Source organism: Schistocerca cancellata, chromosome 9 (assembly GCF_023864275.1).
Source record: "Schistocerca cancellata isolate TAMUIC-IGC-003103 chromosome 9, iqSchCanc2.1, whole genome shotgun sequence".
NCBI lineage: Eukaryota > Metazoa > Arthropoda > Insecta > Orthoptera > Acrididae > Schistocerca > Schistocerca cancellata.
In genome coordinates, this window is record NC_064634.1 from 460,768,267 (window position 1) to 460,783,144 (window position 14,878).

Below are 14,878 nucleotides of genomic sequence, written 5' to 3' on the forward strand. Positions count from 1 at the left end.
AAGTTTTTATGGCTAAAAATCTCTCCAGTTCTGCAATCGAGTGTGGTGGAGTTAAAAACACTGAAAATGCCAATGAGTCTAACTCCATAAAATGATTTTCGTCTATCACATCACAGTACTGACTAAATTCCTGCTGAAACACAGAAGGAATTTTTGATTTATCTATATCTCGGCTCTGGTTTTTAATTTTGTCGTCATTTTACTAAAAATGGGCTATTTCACGGTTTTCAGTGTTTCTTTGACACTTATCAACGACATTTGGTGGATTATTTCAAACTTGTCTGGACGCCTATTTTGAAGCTCGTGAACCAGATTTTTTCAAAAATTCATACATCTATCCTTTAAATTTTTCGTTGCATCATTGGACAGATTGGAGATTTTTAGTTGATTTTCGGCTGTGTAGCCGAGATATGAGAATGTATCAATATAATTATCAAAGCTGCTCTCATTCAGTTTTTGCCCTTATTTTTTCATTTCAAACCATACAAAATGCTTTATTTGTGTCTGTTACAACCAACTGTATCTACTGCCTAAATATTCTTCCACATTCACCGCTCATACACGTTATAAACGAGAAACTTCACACAACACTTCTGTGAAGCGTTTTCAAGGAAGTGCCACTGTATAACTGGAAGCTTAGGTCTTTAGCTGACAGATTTCTACAGACAGGGGAATCACCAAGTTGGATGTCATATGATAAGGAGATAAGACAGCATTTATCATGATGTCACTAGGTAATAAGTGGGTATGTTGAGTGCACTTGGCATGTTTTAATGCACATCCTGTTTTACAAATCAATTAAATTCATTATATTCTATTATATCATATCATTTTATATTTATAAGGATTTTCAGTGTGAAGATGGTCATCCACCATGATTTATTAAATAAAACTAATTTAATATTTTACATTTAATTCATTGTTGGATTGTGATCAAATACTAAATTACCATGAAAAAATTAAAAATTTCAGATCACGAAATTCATTATTATTGTTTTTAAGTTTCTTGATTCCTTTATGTCTCAGCTTAATATCAACTTCTTCAAAAAATACCGTTTAGAAAAATATTTTTGAACTCATTATTCAGTTCCAAGCATATTTTATCTCTGGCTGTAGTATTCAAATATTCGCAACTGATAAAGTTACACAAAAAATTTACTTGAAACTCACTAACCAAACAGTTGAGCTTCCTCAGCAAGGTTCCATTTACAGACAATAAAATTTAAAATACATATGGTACTGTATCATAATTTTCTAGAACTATTCTTCTATCATACTGAAATGGGAATTCTTTCTCAACTGTTTGGTTTGTTACAGTTTTAATATTTACATTTCTAGTTATTTGATTGTACCCTAAGTATCTTTTCTATCACTTCATCCTCAACTAATCTTATCATAAATTCGCCATTCAGCATTTGAATATCCTTATAATTACAATGAATCCCGTTATTTTCATTCTATTATTATAGTTTTCTCAAAATAATAACCTTTAGGTTCAGTTGAATCGCAGCCTCTAAACCAGTTTTTTCTAATTCATCTGTCGATTCACTTAGTGTAAAACCTTTTTCAGGAGTGCGGTATTTCACCATTACCAATATATACTATACTTTCTGTCTCAAAATATATAAAAACTTCTTCTAGCTTATCGAACATATATAATTAGAGTCTTGTATTTAATGGAGTGAATGCTGCTATAAAAATATTTGTAGCTGTGTTATTCTCCACATAATAATCCTGGAAACTGAACCATATGGTCATTAACAAAATTTATGTCTATGATATCTAACTGATCATCGAATACTACCTCATAAAATTGTTGTAAATCTGTAACATACTCCTATTTTGTCATTGTCAAAATTTACCCCATAATGAATTTAGATATATCACAGCAACAGTTCGTTTTCTTGGATTTTCTTTTATCTTATCAAGCATTAAGTCAATAACTATTTTTTTAGATATTTTACATACATCTTCTTAGTTTTAAACTTACATTTACTGGTTTCTAATTAAATTTTCTTTAATCCTTTCATGTAATTTTTAAATGACAGGTAGTTGTTTCTAAATTTCCACACTTCGTGAAATCTAACATTTTGTATCCTTTTTTTTATGTCGTTATTTACTTCATCAGTTGTCCAAGTTCCAATAACACTTCTTTCATCATCATTGTAATTACACTGATTTATTCTTTCTTCTGCACATTTCATACATAAAGAAAACAACAGTTTTTCATTTTTATCAATCTTCATTTGTACATGTAAAATAGCATGATACAATCTTCTAGGTGCCACTACTTTACATTTCATAACCCCCATACCATTGTTTAGAATAAAATCTTGGCTTTTATCTATTTAGAGGACAATAATCATAATAATGTACAGTTGGATAGAAACTACACACACATCAGTATGTCTTATTTTTATGTTAACGCTATTTGCTTTATATATTACTTTAATGTATTTGTGCAGCCTCCATAAAAATCATCTCATAGATTCAGTGGTTTGACAATTAGAGGCAAATGTTTTTATTTATTACGTTTTTTATGAACTGTTGATGGTATCTAATAAATTACATCATGAATTTCGTATTTCTGTACTTGTTGCTAACGTCTTTCGATATCACTCATCTACTGAGTATCAATTTTTGTTGTTAATTGCTTCAGTTTTAGAACCTCTCTTATAACAATGCCAAAAACTGCCATGTTTATTGATAAACAGTGTTGGTTTCTTTATTAAAGCCATTAGCTTTAGATCCAGCTACTTTTGCTTCACCACCATTAGCAGCATGTTACTATTGTTTAAACTATTTACCAAGCTATAGATTGTTTACAATATTTCATTTTGTTTTCTATCCAATACAGCAGTTTTTGCTAGGTAAATATTTAGATGCATGTATAGCCACATACACTCTGGAAATTTTTAAATAACAGAATCGATCTATATTAGCTAGTTCTAGGAACAGATTTTTAGTTCTAAACAACTCCTTCTTAACACATTCACAACAGAACTATAGTATTTGTTAATTTCTTTCATCACATTGAACACATCATTTTCTTTAACTTTATGACTACGCCATTTGAGAAATATTTCCTTATCATAATGTTTCATGGTATTGGCACAATAATATTTGATATCAAGGATTGATCCTGTGTAATTTGCATTCCCCAATGTATTGAATAAATGTTGGAAGTAACCTTTCTTTAAGTTTTTTTGCATCAATTTACCAAGTTGGTTTTTATAAAATTGCTGCTGTTTATAATTTTCAGATCTAATCTTTTATCTATAGTAACACAAACTTAGTTTCTATTTACATATATGGCTTTGTTGTATTTTCAACACAGTATTTCAAAATGAATTGTGAATCACAGTCTTTAGCATAATGAGTTACAAATGTATAATCATTATGTTTATTAGCTATCACCCACCAACAGATTTCATCATTTGTTCTATATTTATAAACAGCATCAACATTAAAATTGTGAACTGTTATGAGAATTGGAATATGTATTCCTGTTTCTCATTGAGTTCCATAACCAAACCACAAGTATAGGTGCAAGGAATTTTCTTTGGAGATACTTTTTATAGCGTGTACACTGTTTTCCTGGCTCTGTATTACTGCACTTTTAATATTCAAAAATATAATAACCATTCTTACTATGTGTTTTACAACATTTGGATATATGTTCTTCACTAAATTTTCTTTCACATACACCACCTTTCTGGATTTTGTATTGTATACAACATTTGTGATTTTTAATTTCTAATTCTAGATTACAGTTTCAATATTTTTCGAAGCTACATATATGTTCTTTATATCTCATATTAATCCTTTGACATTCTTCACCTTTATAAGCTACATCACACACTTCTTGCTGATTGTCTAAGTATTCTTCATTATAAGAATATCTTGTATATTTTTTGCAAGATATCTTATTTTCTTCAGTATTGTGCACTGAAACATTGGATAATACACATTTTTTAATTTCTATGTTGCATTAATGTTCTTTCTTGTTATTATATGTTATGTTACATTTATCATAGAAATATGATGATCCTAAGAAACCTTACACACTGTTAATTACATGAAAATGGTTGCAACTTTTATACACATATATTTATATTGCTTTCTCAGGAGCACGATAAATAACTGAAATAAATAATTGAAATTTTTAGCACATACAACATTTATTTGAATAGCTAGTAGTTGCTCAACATTTTTAATATTGCCTAGAGTAAATCCTTCTTCATTGTATACACATAATTGGTTATGCAATATCCTGGTTAACTCTTTTTGTAGTCTGTATTTACCTCCTTGTCTAATATTCTTAATTTCATCAGTACTTAGTTCTCTGCTTAAGACAGAATCTGTGTGATACGATGATGCAACTGTTATTCCCGTAGGAGAACACAGGTTATAATTAATATTAATTCTAGGAGTGCATCTTCTGATCTTTTTATCACCAGCTACATATATGCTCCTATTACATTTACCACCACTGGGATTCGCTAACATTTGAATATTAAATGTAATATTTGCTACATCAATAGACTCAGAAGATGTTTATTTATCTCTGATTTTATTGTAGAAGACTTTAACAGGTTGTTTATTCTAATTTCACATTTTCTAGTCTGTAGAAATTGCATAAAACATTATTGGGTTTATTGCTGTTATAATCAACTTATCTCATTTTCTAAACTTAGTTCTCTACCAGCATTAAAGACAATTTTATAATCAACAGGCAATGCTTTAAAGTTTTTGTTAAATTTAGAATTTTTCTGTCATCTGTAATAAATAATTTTTCTTATTTTGTTATCTTTTTGTTGCTCAGATAGCTTACTACTGAAAATGGATAAATTTGATCTAGTCTCACTACTTTTTCTTGTCTTGGTTGTCAAGTTTTTTCAAAACATCATCAACAAATCTGTAAAAATAGTTTGTATTTGGTATACATTTTTGGCTTGTTTTAGTTTTTTGGAATAATTCTTGATGAAATGGAACAAATTCTTAAATAATTGAACTAACTAATTCTGATTTATTCTAGGCTCTTACACTAAGATTTTTAGCTCTAGTTTTGAGTTCAGCTGGTCTCACATTATTGAGAGTCCTTGTAGGAATAGGTAAATTATGTGATATGATTAAATTAATTAAATCATTTTGGTGTAGTTACCTATACTATTTCTTCTACTATAATCACGAAGTTGAGCAATCATGAATCGCCCTATTTTAGTTACTTATTGAATAAAAAAATCTTTATAAGGAGTTTAAAAAAGGCTCAGCCAATTTTTTTATTTTTGATGTGATCACACGGTAACTGATTCCTTCATATATCTACTTGAATCGGTAATTGTAAAAACAACACGTGTCCACTTTTTGGCAAAAATTAGATACATGCAGAGAAGCCTTCAGGATACTTTGATGCAGCATCTATACAAAAATCACACTTGTCCTACACATATTAATGCTTTTACAGGCATACAGTATTTCATGTTCTTTGCAGTAACAACATGAGTCCAGGACTTACGTTTTTATTGCAAGAAATGGCAGATGGCAGCACCAAACGAACATACTCAGATCTTGTTTCATGTAGTGAGCAGAATGCATGCCAGATGGCAGCACATCTGATGCCTGTCATCTTGTTACCTGTGTGCATTGTTGTAGCAGCTGCCTATACATTGTCGTTTAATTTTGTTTATAGAACACGTTTCTTTGGATTATCTATGCACAATGTCGAAGAAGAGAGGTGCGCAACCGGAACTATATAAAAGAAATATCATAAAAGCTGCCAGAGTGAAGGGAATTCGTTACGTGAATCACAGTGGAAGAGAAATTAATGCTGTAAAAATAGGACCTGACTGTGGGTAAGAACAAAGGCTATGTGAATTAATCTCGTCTGTGCATTTTTTACTTCTTAGAGGTTCCCATCTGTTCTAAGTTTTATGGTACGTGAATATCATTTGGATACTTTACTCTATCAATAAAAAATAATTGATTTTACGTAAATATTTTTTTTGCAACTCTTTTACATTTCCTGACATTGGCATTCGTGTATTAATATGTTTCAGATGTAAGAAACTGTGTTTCAAGAGGATCTCTGAACAGATAGATATATTCACTAAATTTCACGATTTTGAGAGTAAGAACACACAAGATGGTTACCTTGCAGGGCTGATCGAAAAAGAAGACGTGGTACGCAGAAGGACCCGGAAAAGTAATGGCCAGCCTAAGCCAAGCGCACTAAATTATCGATATCACGTGGTAACTGGAAATACTGGGCTGGTCGAAGTGTGCAAAAAGGCATTTTGTAGCCTTTTTGGCATTACAAATGAACGTGTGCTACGAATTTGTAACAGTGTGATAAATAATGTTCGCCCATGTGACAGTAGAGGATGTACTGCTTCAACCAATGCAACACCACAGGATGTCCTATCGATAATTGAGGAGCATATTAAAACATTCCCCACGAAAATCTCACATTATTCAAGCAAAGAAATGTATTACTTAAATCCTGAATTATCTGTAAAAAGTATGTACGAACTGTTCATGAAGTTATATCCTCATACCAGAGTGTCATATGGAATTTATTTAAGAGTTTTCAACGAGCGTTTTAACTTATGCTTTGGGCGGCCGCAAATCGATACTTGCTGTTCTTGTGAGTCATTTTCAGTGAAGATTAAAGAGTCCATCATTGAACGATACTGCAAAGCATGTGGCTGTAGCGGAACTCATGGTAAATAAAAGAAGAAGCAAAAAATTCTATTTAAAGATGGATGTTGTTAAGGAGAAGTGTGCAGAAAATGAGCATGTGGTAGCATTGCGATTCGCTTATATGCAAAATCTGCAGTTGCCTAAGCTCCCAGTACAGGAAGCTTTTTATTTATGGCAAATTAACGTTAATGCATTCTATATTACAGACCTAAAGAGCAACAAATCCAAGGTATATCTGTACCATGATGGTACTGCCCACAAAGTTCCTAACGAAGTATGCTCATTTTTGGTTGATTACATCAACTCGGAGATACCTGATAGTGCTACTGAATTACACCTGTTCTCGGATGGGTGCCCTGCGCAAAATAAGAACAACACAGTGGTTAGGGTAATGAACTGCCTTGTAAGTTCTGGCAGATTCAAAGATTCCAGCATTTTCCTGTGCGTGGCCATTCATTTGTACCATGTGATCGCACATTTGCTCCCATAAAGCGGGTGATAAGAAGAAAAGACAGAATATATTCTTTGTATGAGTATGTCCAGTGTATGGCGACATCATCCAAAAAACAAAATATTAATGTAAAGCTTGTTACCACAGAAGAGATTTTGGGTTACAAAAATGGTGGCCCAAATTTTATAAGCGATCCTGTTGTCTGACGATAGTTATGGAGCGAATGTGGACAAAAGCAATAAAGTGAAATTCACAGTGTCCTCATTTATGAGCTTCCATCACAGTGAAATGTTTCCAGGTAAAGTTGACTATCATATTGATGGTCTCGTAAAACACCGCTTTTCATTGCGACATTCATTACAGACAGAACCAAAGTTGCCTGCAGAAATTGCATGTAACAACAAAGTTGCAATCAATGTCAAAAAATTGAAATATGTGGGACAATTAATGCAATATATTCCTGATGAGCACAAAGCCTTTTATCTGGAATTGACTGACTGGTCTTCTGTGGACACTCCTGAAGATGATTTATAATAAATTTTTGGTGTAAAATAACCTGTATAGTGTAGTGTTAATCCTCCAGTGTCCTGTTAGGTGAAATAAGAAATTTCATTCCTAATGTCACGATTTACATCGTCATATCTTTAGTCTTTCCATACAGTGTGTGCATACATTAGCAATATTTTTCAATTTCTCTGTAAAACAATATTAGACAATGTACAAGTAATATTGTATATTAAATTTATACAATAAAGTAATTTTTGATAACATAAACAAATGTTCATCTTAAAATGTCAGTCCGAAATGTTCATCCTGCAATAACAACATAAGTCCATACAATTAAAAAAAATCGTTCATGCAAAGTTATTATATTTAAAGTACTTTGTTTTATTGTTAAAGCTTACCTAACATAGACAGTCAATATTAAAATTAATGGGTTTATCCTACTGTCCATTATTTAGACTGTATACAGTTTTTTGCTTCTCCTGAAAAATTTACTTTCTTGGACTAATGTTGTTTTTACAATTACTGATTCACTTGTATGTTTGTCTCTAGAAAATGAATTTGAGTAAAAACATTCTATTTGTTTACTCTCTGTACAATCACATTTTTGCACTGATTGTAACCTATCAATTTGAAAAAGAGAATAATCCATAGTTTAAAACTGAGTATGTTGCATACAAATTGGAATATGGCAAGCTGCAAAAAGTGTTTTGTGACCATTCTAGTGAAAAACATGTTTGTGAAAATTTAAAGGTCACTGATTCATTCATTTTGCGATATTTGCATCCTCATACATTCATTGATCATGAAATCAAAAATAGAACAAGCTGAGCTATTCCAAGACTGGGTAACAGAAGTAGTTTTATTGTCAGTTAGAAAATATGGTCAATAAAAATTGTTGGGAAGAATTGAAAATTTGCAGGAACAAATTGAAGATTTACAAATTGATAGGTAAATGGCTATGTACGACCTGAAGAAAAGAAGTAATTCTAAATTTAAAAAAAATGAGAAGAAACACTTGTGGATCAAATTATTAAATGCAGCCATGTATTGTTGTACAAATACAGATATGAAATACAGATATGAAGAATATGTTTGTTGTTCTATGATTATTTGTTAATGAATTTGAGTATCTTACTATGTGACTAGATATCAAAGAGGAAAGCTACAAACATGACTATATGTACTTTAAGACAGACACCTGAATTATGAAGGAATAACAAGAATAGAATATAGCCCAAAGTAGATTTAATTGTAGAATAAAACGAAAGAGGAATTTAATCAAAGTATTTATTTTTACAGAAATTACTTTTCATTATATAATGGATATACTGAACAACTACTTTTACAGGGTGTAAGAAATCTTCTGTAAAATAACCTGATCATTACTAGCCCAACAACTATGTGAATTATTAAATCCCAACCATTTAATATATACTTGATTGGCTTTCTTTCTTAAAATTTTTTCTACTGGATATACATCTGGATATTTTGTCTTCTGTAGTTCGTACACATACAAATTTGCAATATTTATTTCTCCATCCAATGAATGTAATTTGTGTGTGACTGGATTAGGAAAATCTTCAGATTCAAATATTTCAATTGATTAATTAGCTATACAACCTATATTAAAAATTCGTTTAAGTTTAGTAATTCTAACTTCATCACCAACTTTATAGTTAGGTTTATCATTACATACAATAACAGCTGGCTTATACGTTTTGATATGCCTTCATTTTTATTATTGAATGCTTTGTATAATTGTTTTCATCAACAAGTTTTTAATCTAGTCCAGTGTCAGCTTAAGCATACTTCAGACTGCATCCAAACCATTTACAATTACATTGAACAGTGAATTTTTTCCACATTTTTTCTTTTAAGCATTCTATTAAGTCTTTCTACAATGGATGCTTATAATTCAGATTTCTTGGAGTTCTGTATGTAAATATTTTTTCAAAAGCATCCCTTAAATTTTTACTTATTTCGTCTTTAACGGGAATAGCTGAAGCAAATTATGAAAAAGCATTGATTACAGTTAATAAATATTTGTATCTTTCCTTTGCTTTTGAAATTCCTTCCAATTTACGAGAATCCATTTCTACTAGATCAGCTTGCCATAAAATAATATTCAGGCATAGACTGTATCCCAACACCTTCAAATTTTTTAACGAATTTACTCTTTTTAGTTTTATGTATTGCAGAAATTCCTTCAATTCATGGTTTTCCGTCTCATGCCTAAATTCTTATTAATTAAGGAATGTAATAGCTTAAGTTGACTTTCTAGCAAATCTATCTAATCTATCTATCTAATCTATCTAATTCGTGATGGAGGCTTGTTTTAATGCTATTATTTCTATATTATGATGTTCCATGATGCCATCTTAAACCGTATTTCTTTGCTTAAAATGTGTGAGGGTCTAGACATATTTATTTCTCTAACTTTGATATTAGTATCACCTTTAGATGCTTTAAAATGTCACTTAATTCACTTTGAATTTATTTAATTACATTCTCTTTTTTCTGTCAACTAATGTGTATAATCCTCCGCACATTTGATAAATATGATATATCCTTGCTTGAGTTTTTGATTAAATTTTTTGTTTTGTAATTTATTTCTTTTCTACTATATGACTGAAAATTTTTGGTTATTAATTCTATTGTTTTAAAATTATTATTACGTTTATTTGTCAATAGATATTGCAGTTGTCTTTAGGTCATGCCTCAGTTCAAAAAATACTTATTTATCAGATTCAAAATATCATTAAACATATAATTATCTAATAACAGTTTTAAAACAAATCGAAAGAGATGGCCACAAACTACTTCATATAAATTTTATATTACAACTCACTTGAGCCAATGTATTTGGTCGCTTCTTTAGGAATATTATCTCAAAATTATTCAAGCAGAATTATGTATATTAATTCTTATAACAGCAGATCCAATGTGGGCCAGCATGATTGTATCTAATTACAAGTAACTATTCTAGACTCATATTTTCTAGAATGATTAGGTAATATATTACGATTTATATGGATTATTTTTTGCAGTTTTTCTACTCCAGCACCTGTTGTCTTCTACATTGCTAAATTATGAATCTTTTGCCTTCTAATTCTTTCCCTTTTTTACATTTATTACTGTGTTTGGTACTCTCCTGACTACTATCTGGCAGCAGCTAAATATGATAATGTGACAAAAATTAATGGAAGAAATGCTCCTTTTTTTAAATTACAGAACGTTCTTCCTTTCTTGTTAGCTTTTTTAAATTCTTTTCATAACAGGCATACCTAATGTTATGAAAACATCACCAGCAGTTATTTTTTTCTCTCTTTCTTTTTGTGTATCATTTAAAAAAATACTATGTAACTGATCATTATTGAGATTAATTTTAATTGATTTTGGTTTAGTTCTGTCACTATGTAGTAAGTATAATAAATGATTAAGTTATTCATTTACATACATGAAAATTTCTGTAAGAATCAATAGTTTTTATAGCCCCCAAAAATTATCATCAACATCTAAACCCATAGCTAATTTTTTCTTTCAATAGATCATTCCATCCTCTCCCATTGCTTCTAATTTTTCTCCACTTGAAGCATCAGAATCATGCTTTCTTTCTTTTACAGCTAGTTGTTCTTTATCTGCTACATGTCTATCATGTAAATCCCTATTATCTCTATATGTAGTATCATGTGTTCTGCAAGCTTCATATAGTGGATTTATTCCTTGGCTGCCTCTAGCTGATCTTTCTTCAAATTTTGTTCCTGGACCCTAATAACCAGGGGGATGCATTTTGAATGGTGTTTATTAATTGAATAATTAACTAATCCTTTGCCATATTTTTCATTTGTCCAAACTGTATGTGGCCAATTAGTCAACAAATCTTAACTAATATTGAATTCTCTTTGGATTGTTGATAATAAAATTATTAAATTTATTTGTTAATATTTGTGTTACTCTTACTTTTTCACTATGACAATTTTTATTTCCAATGGATAACTGTGTAGCATCTCCTGGTAAGTCGTCATAAAAAGCGTGTGATAGAATTTTTTCCGTGTGTGTAAGACCAGTTAGCATGTATCGATATAGTGCCATGCACACGACGGATGAGAAATAATTTAAACACGAATGAATGCGACCAAGTGAAGCAATAAAGCAAGACTGTGTAAAGTTTTCACGAATGTACTATGTGTGTATGCAGAACATTCATAATTATTTGGCGTTTTATGCATTTTTTAAGTTTGAATCCATGACATATTATTATTTTTGAGAATATTGTTGAATGAATTAGTGATTATGATCTACATCTTAGATAAAAAGGACAATTCAGTACATGTATAAATAGTAAAAAGCATTGTAATAATTTGTTTGTTCTCTTTGGGGTTCGTTACGAGTAACACTCACGTGTTAAGCAAATGTATATGCTAGCAGTGAGTATTTTGTTCACGAAGCTTGATATCCGCCATTAGGCGAGTTGTTGTAAAAAGGTGTGTAAAATTAATGGCCCGCATCTCGTGGTCGTGCGGTAGCATTCTCGCTTCCCACACCCGGGTTCCCGGGTTCGATTCCCGGCGGGGTCAGGGATTTTCTCTGCCTCGTGATGGCTGGGTGTTGTGTGCTGTCCTTAGGTTAGTTAGGTTTAAGTAGTTCTAAGTTCTAGGGGACTTAAGACCACAGCAGTTGAGTCCCATAGTGCTCAGAGCCATTTGAACCATTTTTTGTAAAATTAATGCATTTTTGTTTGAATATATAGGGTTTGAGCAAATATGTTTTTAAAATAGTTTGTAAGGTTGCCAGCCATTCGTGCCATATATAATTTAGACATTTTCACCATTTAATTTAGCGGAAGCTGCTGTACCAATCTACGAGGGCAACGGCCGCAGATGCGGCAGATTTAATAAATATTTATTTCAGCCATTGCGGTGACCTCGCCGGTAACGCGAGGTAACATAACAATATTTAACATTTTCTTATAGCTTCCAGCAGTGCCAGCAGACTATATCATATTATTCAGTGCATTTCTCAGTTTGATTTGGAAGGTGCTGTGCAACATGTTCCATGTGGCCGCAAAAAATGCAACGAATAACTGTGTTATGACTTTATAATTTTCACATTTTGTGGCAAGGTCTGCTCTGTGAAACCAAACCAATATTTTACATTTTTTCCTTGAGATTAAGAGAACGCGGGCTAGCCGTATGCCTATTCTAATTAACAGTATTCAATATTCCACTGCATAACGTAAACAACATTCAGTGCTGTAACTACCATTTGAATTTCATTACTGACTTTTCTGAATACGATGCAAGGTAGTGAATTCAGATACATTTTTTTTTCTTTCTTGACTGTGTTACAGTAGAAAGTGAATGTTCCCAACATGTTTATCCAGAGCAGATGTGGAAAAGCAATAATTTGATCCATGGTGTGCCACATTTATGATAAAAGTGTTTATTCCCTCTCCCACTCCATGTCTGAACCTAACATATGTGTACTAGTGTGACTCAGACAGCCAAAGTGAAATATGTATTCAAAATTACTCAAAGTTACTAGCTTTTATGAAGAAAGAATTACTAAGTAAAGACAGTGTAATAACACTGAATCAGAACCATAGCTACTTGTTACAAATAATTTTGTATCCTGCCATCAGCCCTCAGTTTCAGTTTTATATCAGTCTGAACATTGCAAATCCAAACCTTAATATTGTAAAGCAAAGTTACTAGTTACCATGTACCAACTTACTTGCTGCTACACATATATAATCATATCTAAATAAATAAAACCACCAGTTGAATAAAATTAACTTCAGTCGTAAAAAAGGGAGAGGTGGAGTAAATGAGACAGAATAACTGGTAATCTGTCAATTAAATGTCATTCATGCAAACACACTCTGTTGATTTTACTATGAATTTTTTTATTAAATCTTCTGAATAATCTGTTTTTAATTGTAATCATCTTAATTCTTTTATCAATTCTTTATATTTAATGCCTTTCCTTAATTTTATTTTACTGTATTCTATTGAGAATATGATACTACAAATGATACAAAATATCTACATGAGTTGATAAATGAACACCATCAAATTTTAGCCATATTATGCATAGTAGTGTGCTTTTTAGTTAACACATTCACTAGTCATTCTGTACCTTCGTATATCTTATCACCAATTGTTAATTTATCTCTATCAAATTTTACTGCTCATTTAGCATCATATTTAAAGGTAGCGACAGCTCTTAATCCTAAAATTGCTTCTCTACAATTGATATACTTTAACATTCTTTCACAAATATTTATTTTTTAACATGAAACTCTTAGTTTTCTAACAGTAGATTGAGCTACCTCTTTTCTATCTTTAACCTTTTCATCATATTTTGTCAATAAATCTTGTATTTCTGATTGACTTACTGCATAGTCATGTTAAGAAATATTCATGTTAAGAACTATCAAATTGCTTAATTTGTGGTATATCTCCAAATCCTTCTTGATGAGGATGAGTGGAAGGAGCAATTTGTTTTTCAACCTCAATATTTTCTTCAATAGCTTTCAGCAAATGTGAGAGCGTAACAGTTGTAGACTGCATCTTATCACCTAATCACTCAATTCTTTTTTAACTTTTTAGAGTGCATCAATAACAGGTTGATCTCTTTTATATTTATTTCTCAGTTGTTTCTTTCAAAAACTTGAATCCTTCCTTCAATTCTTCAATTTCTTTCTATTTCGTTTCGCTTTTATAACAACCTTTGGGTCATATTTCGAAAATTTACTAAGGACAAAATATTAATGAGATTTATTTTTATGTATGTATTCATATAAATTAATAAGATAATGTATTCCAATTCTACACTTATAAAAAAAATAGCAATCACAAGTATGTGGCCTACAGGTAACTTCATCACAAGACCATGGACATGTTGACAATACTTATATTCAACTACTTCTAATTTTTCATATTTTTAAACAATCAAAGCCTTCTTTAAATTCATTTACATGTTCAAGTAAAATACCAGTATCATGGCCTAACAGATATGCACTATCATATTTCAGCACTTTTCACTCCCACATGGAGTGGCACTTGACATTGTGAATTTTGTTCTCTGCTCTGTTGTTGAGCCTCATTCGACAGAATGTTTCACGGTTCTCACACACACAGTTCTCGATTCCAACAGTACTAATCATCAATGGAACTTAGTGCTACCATGTAGACGAAACCTGTGTTGACTTGGTGT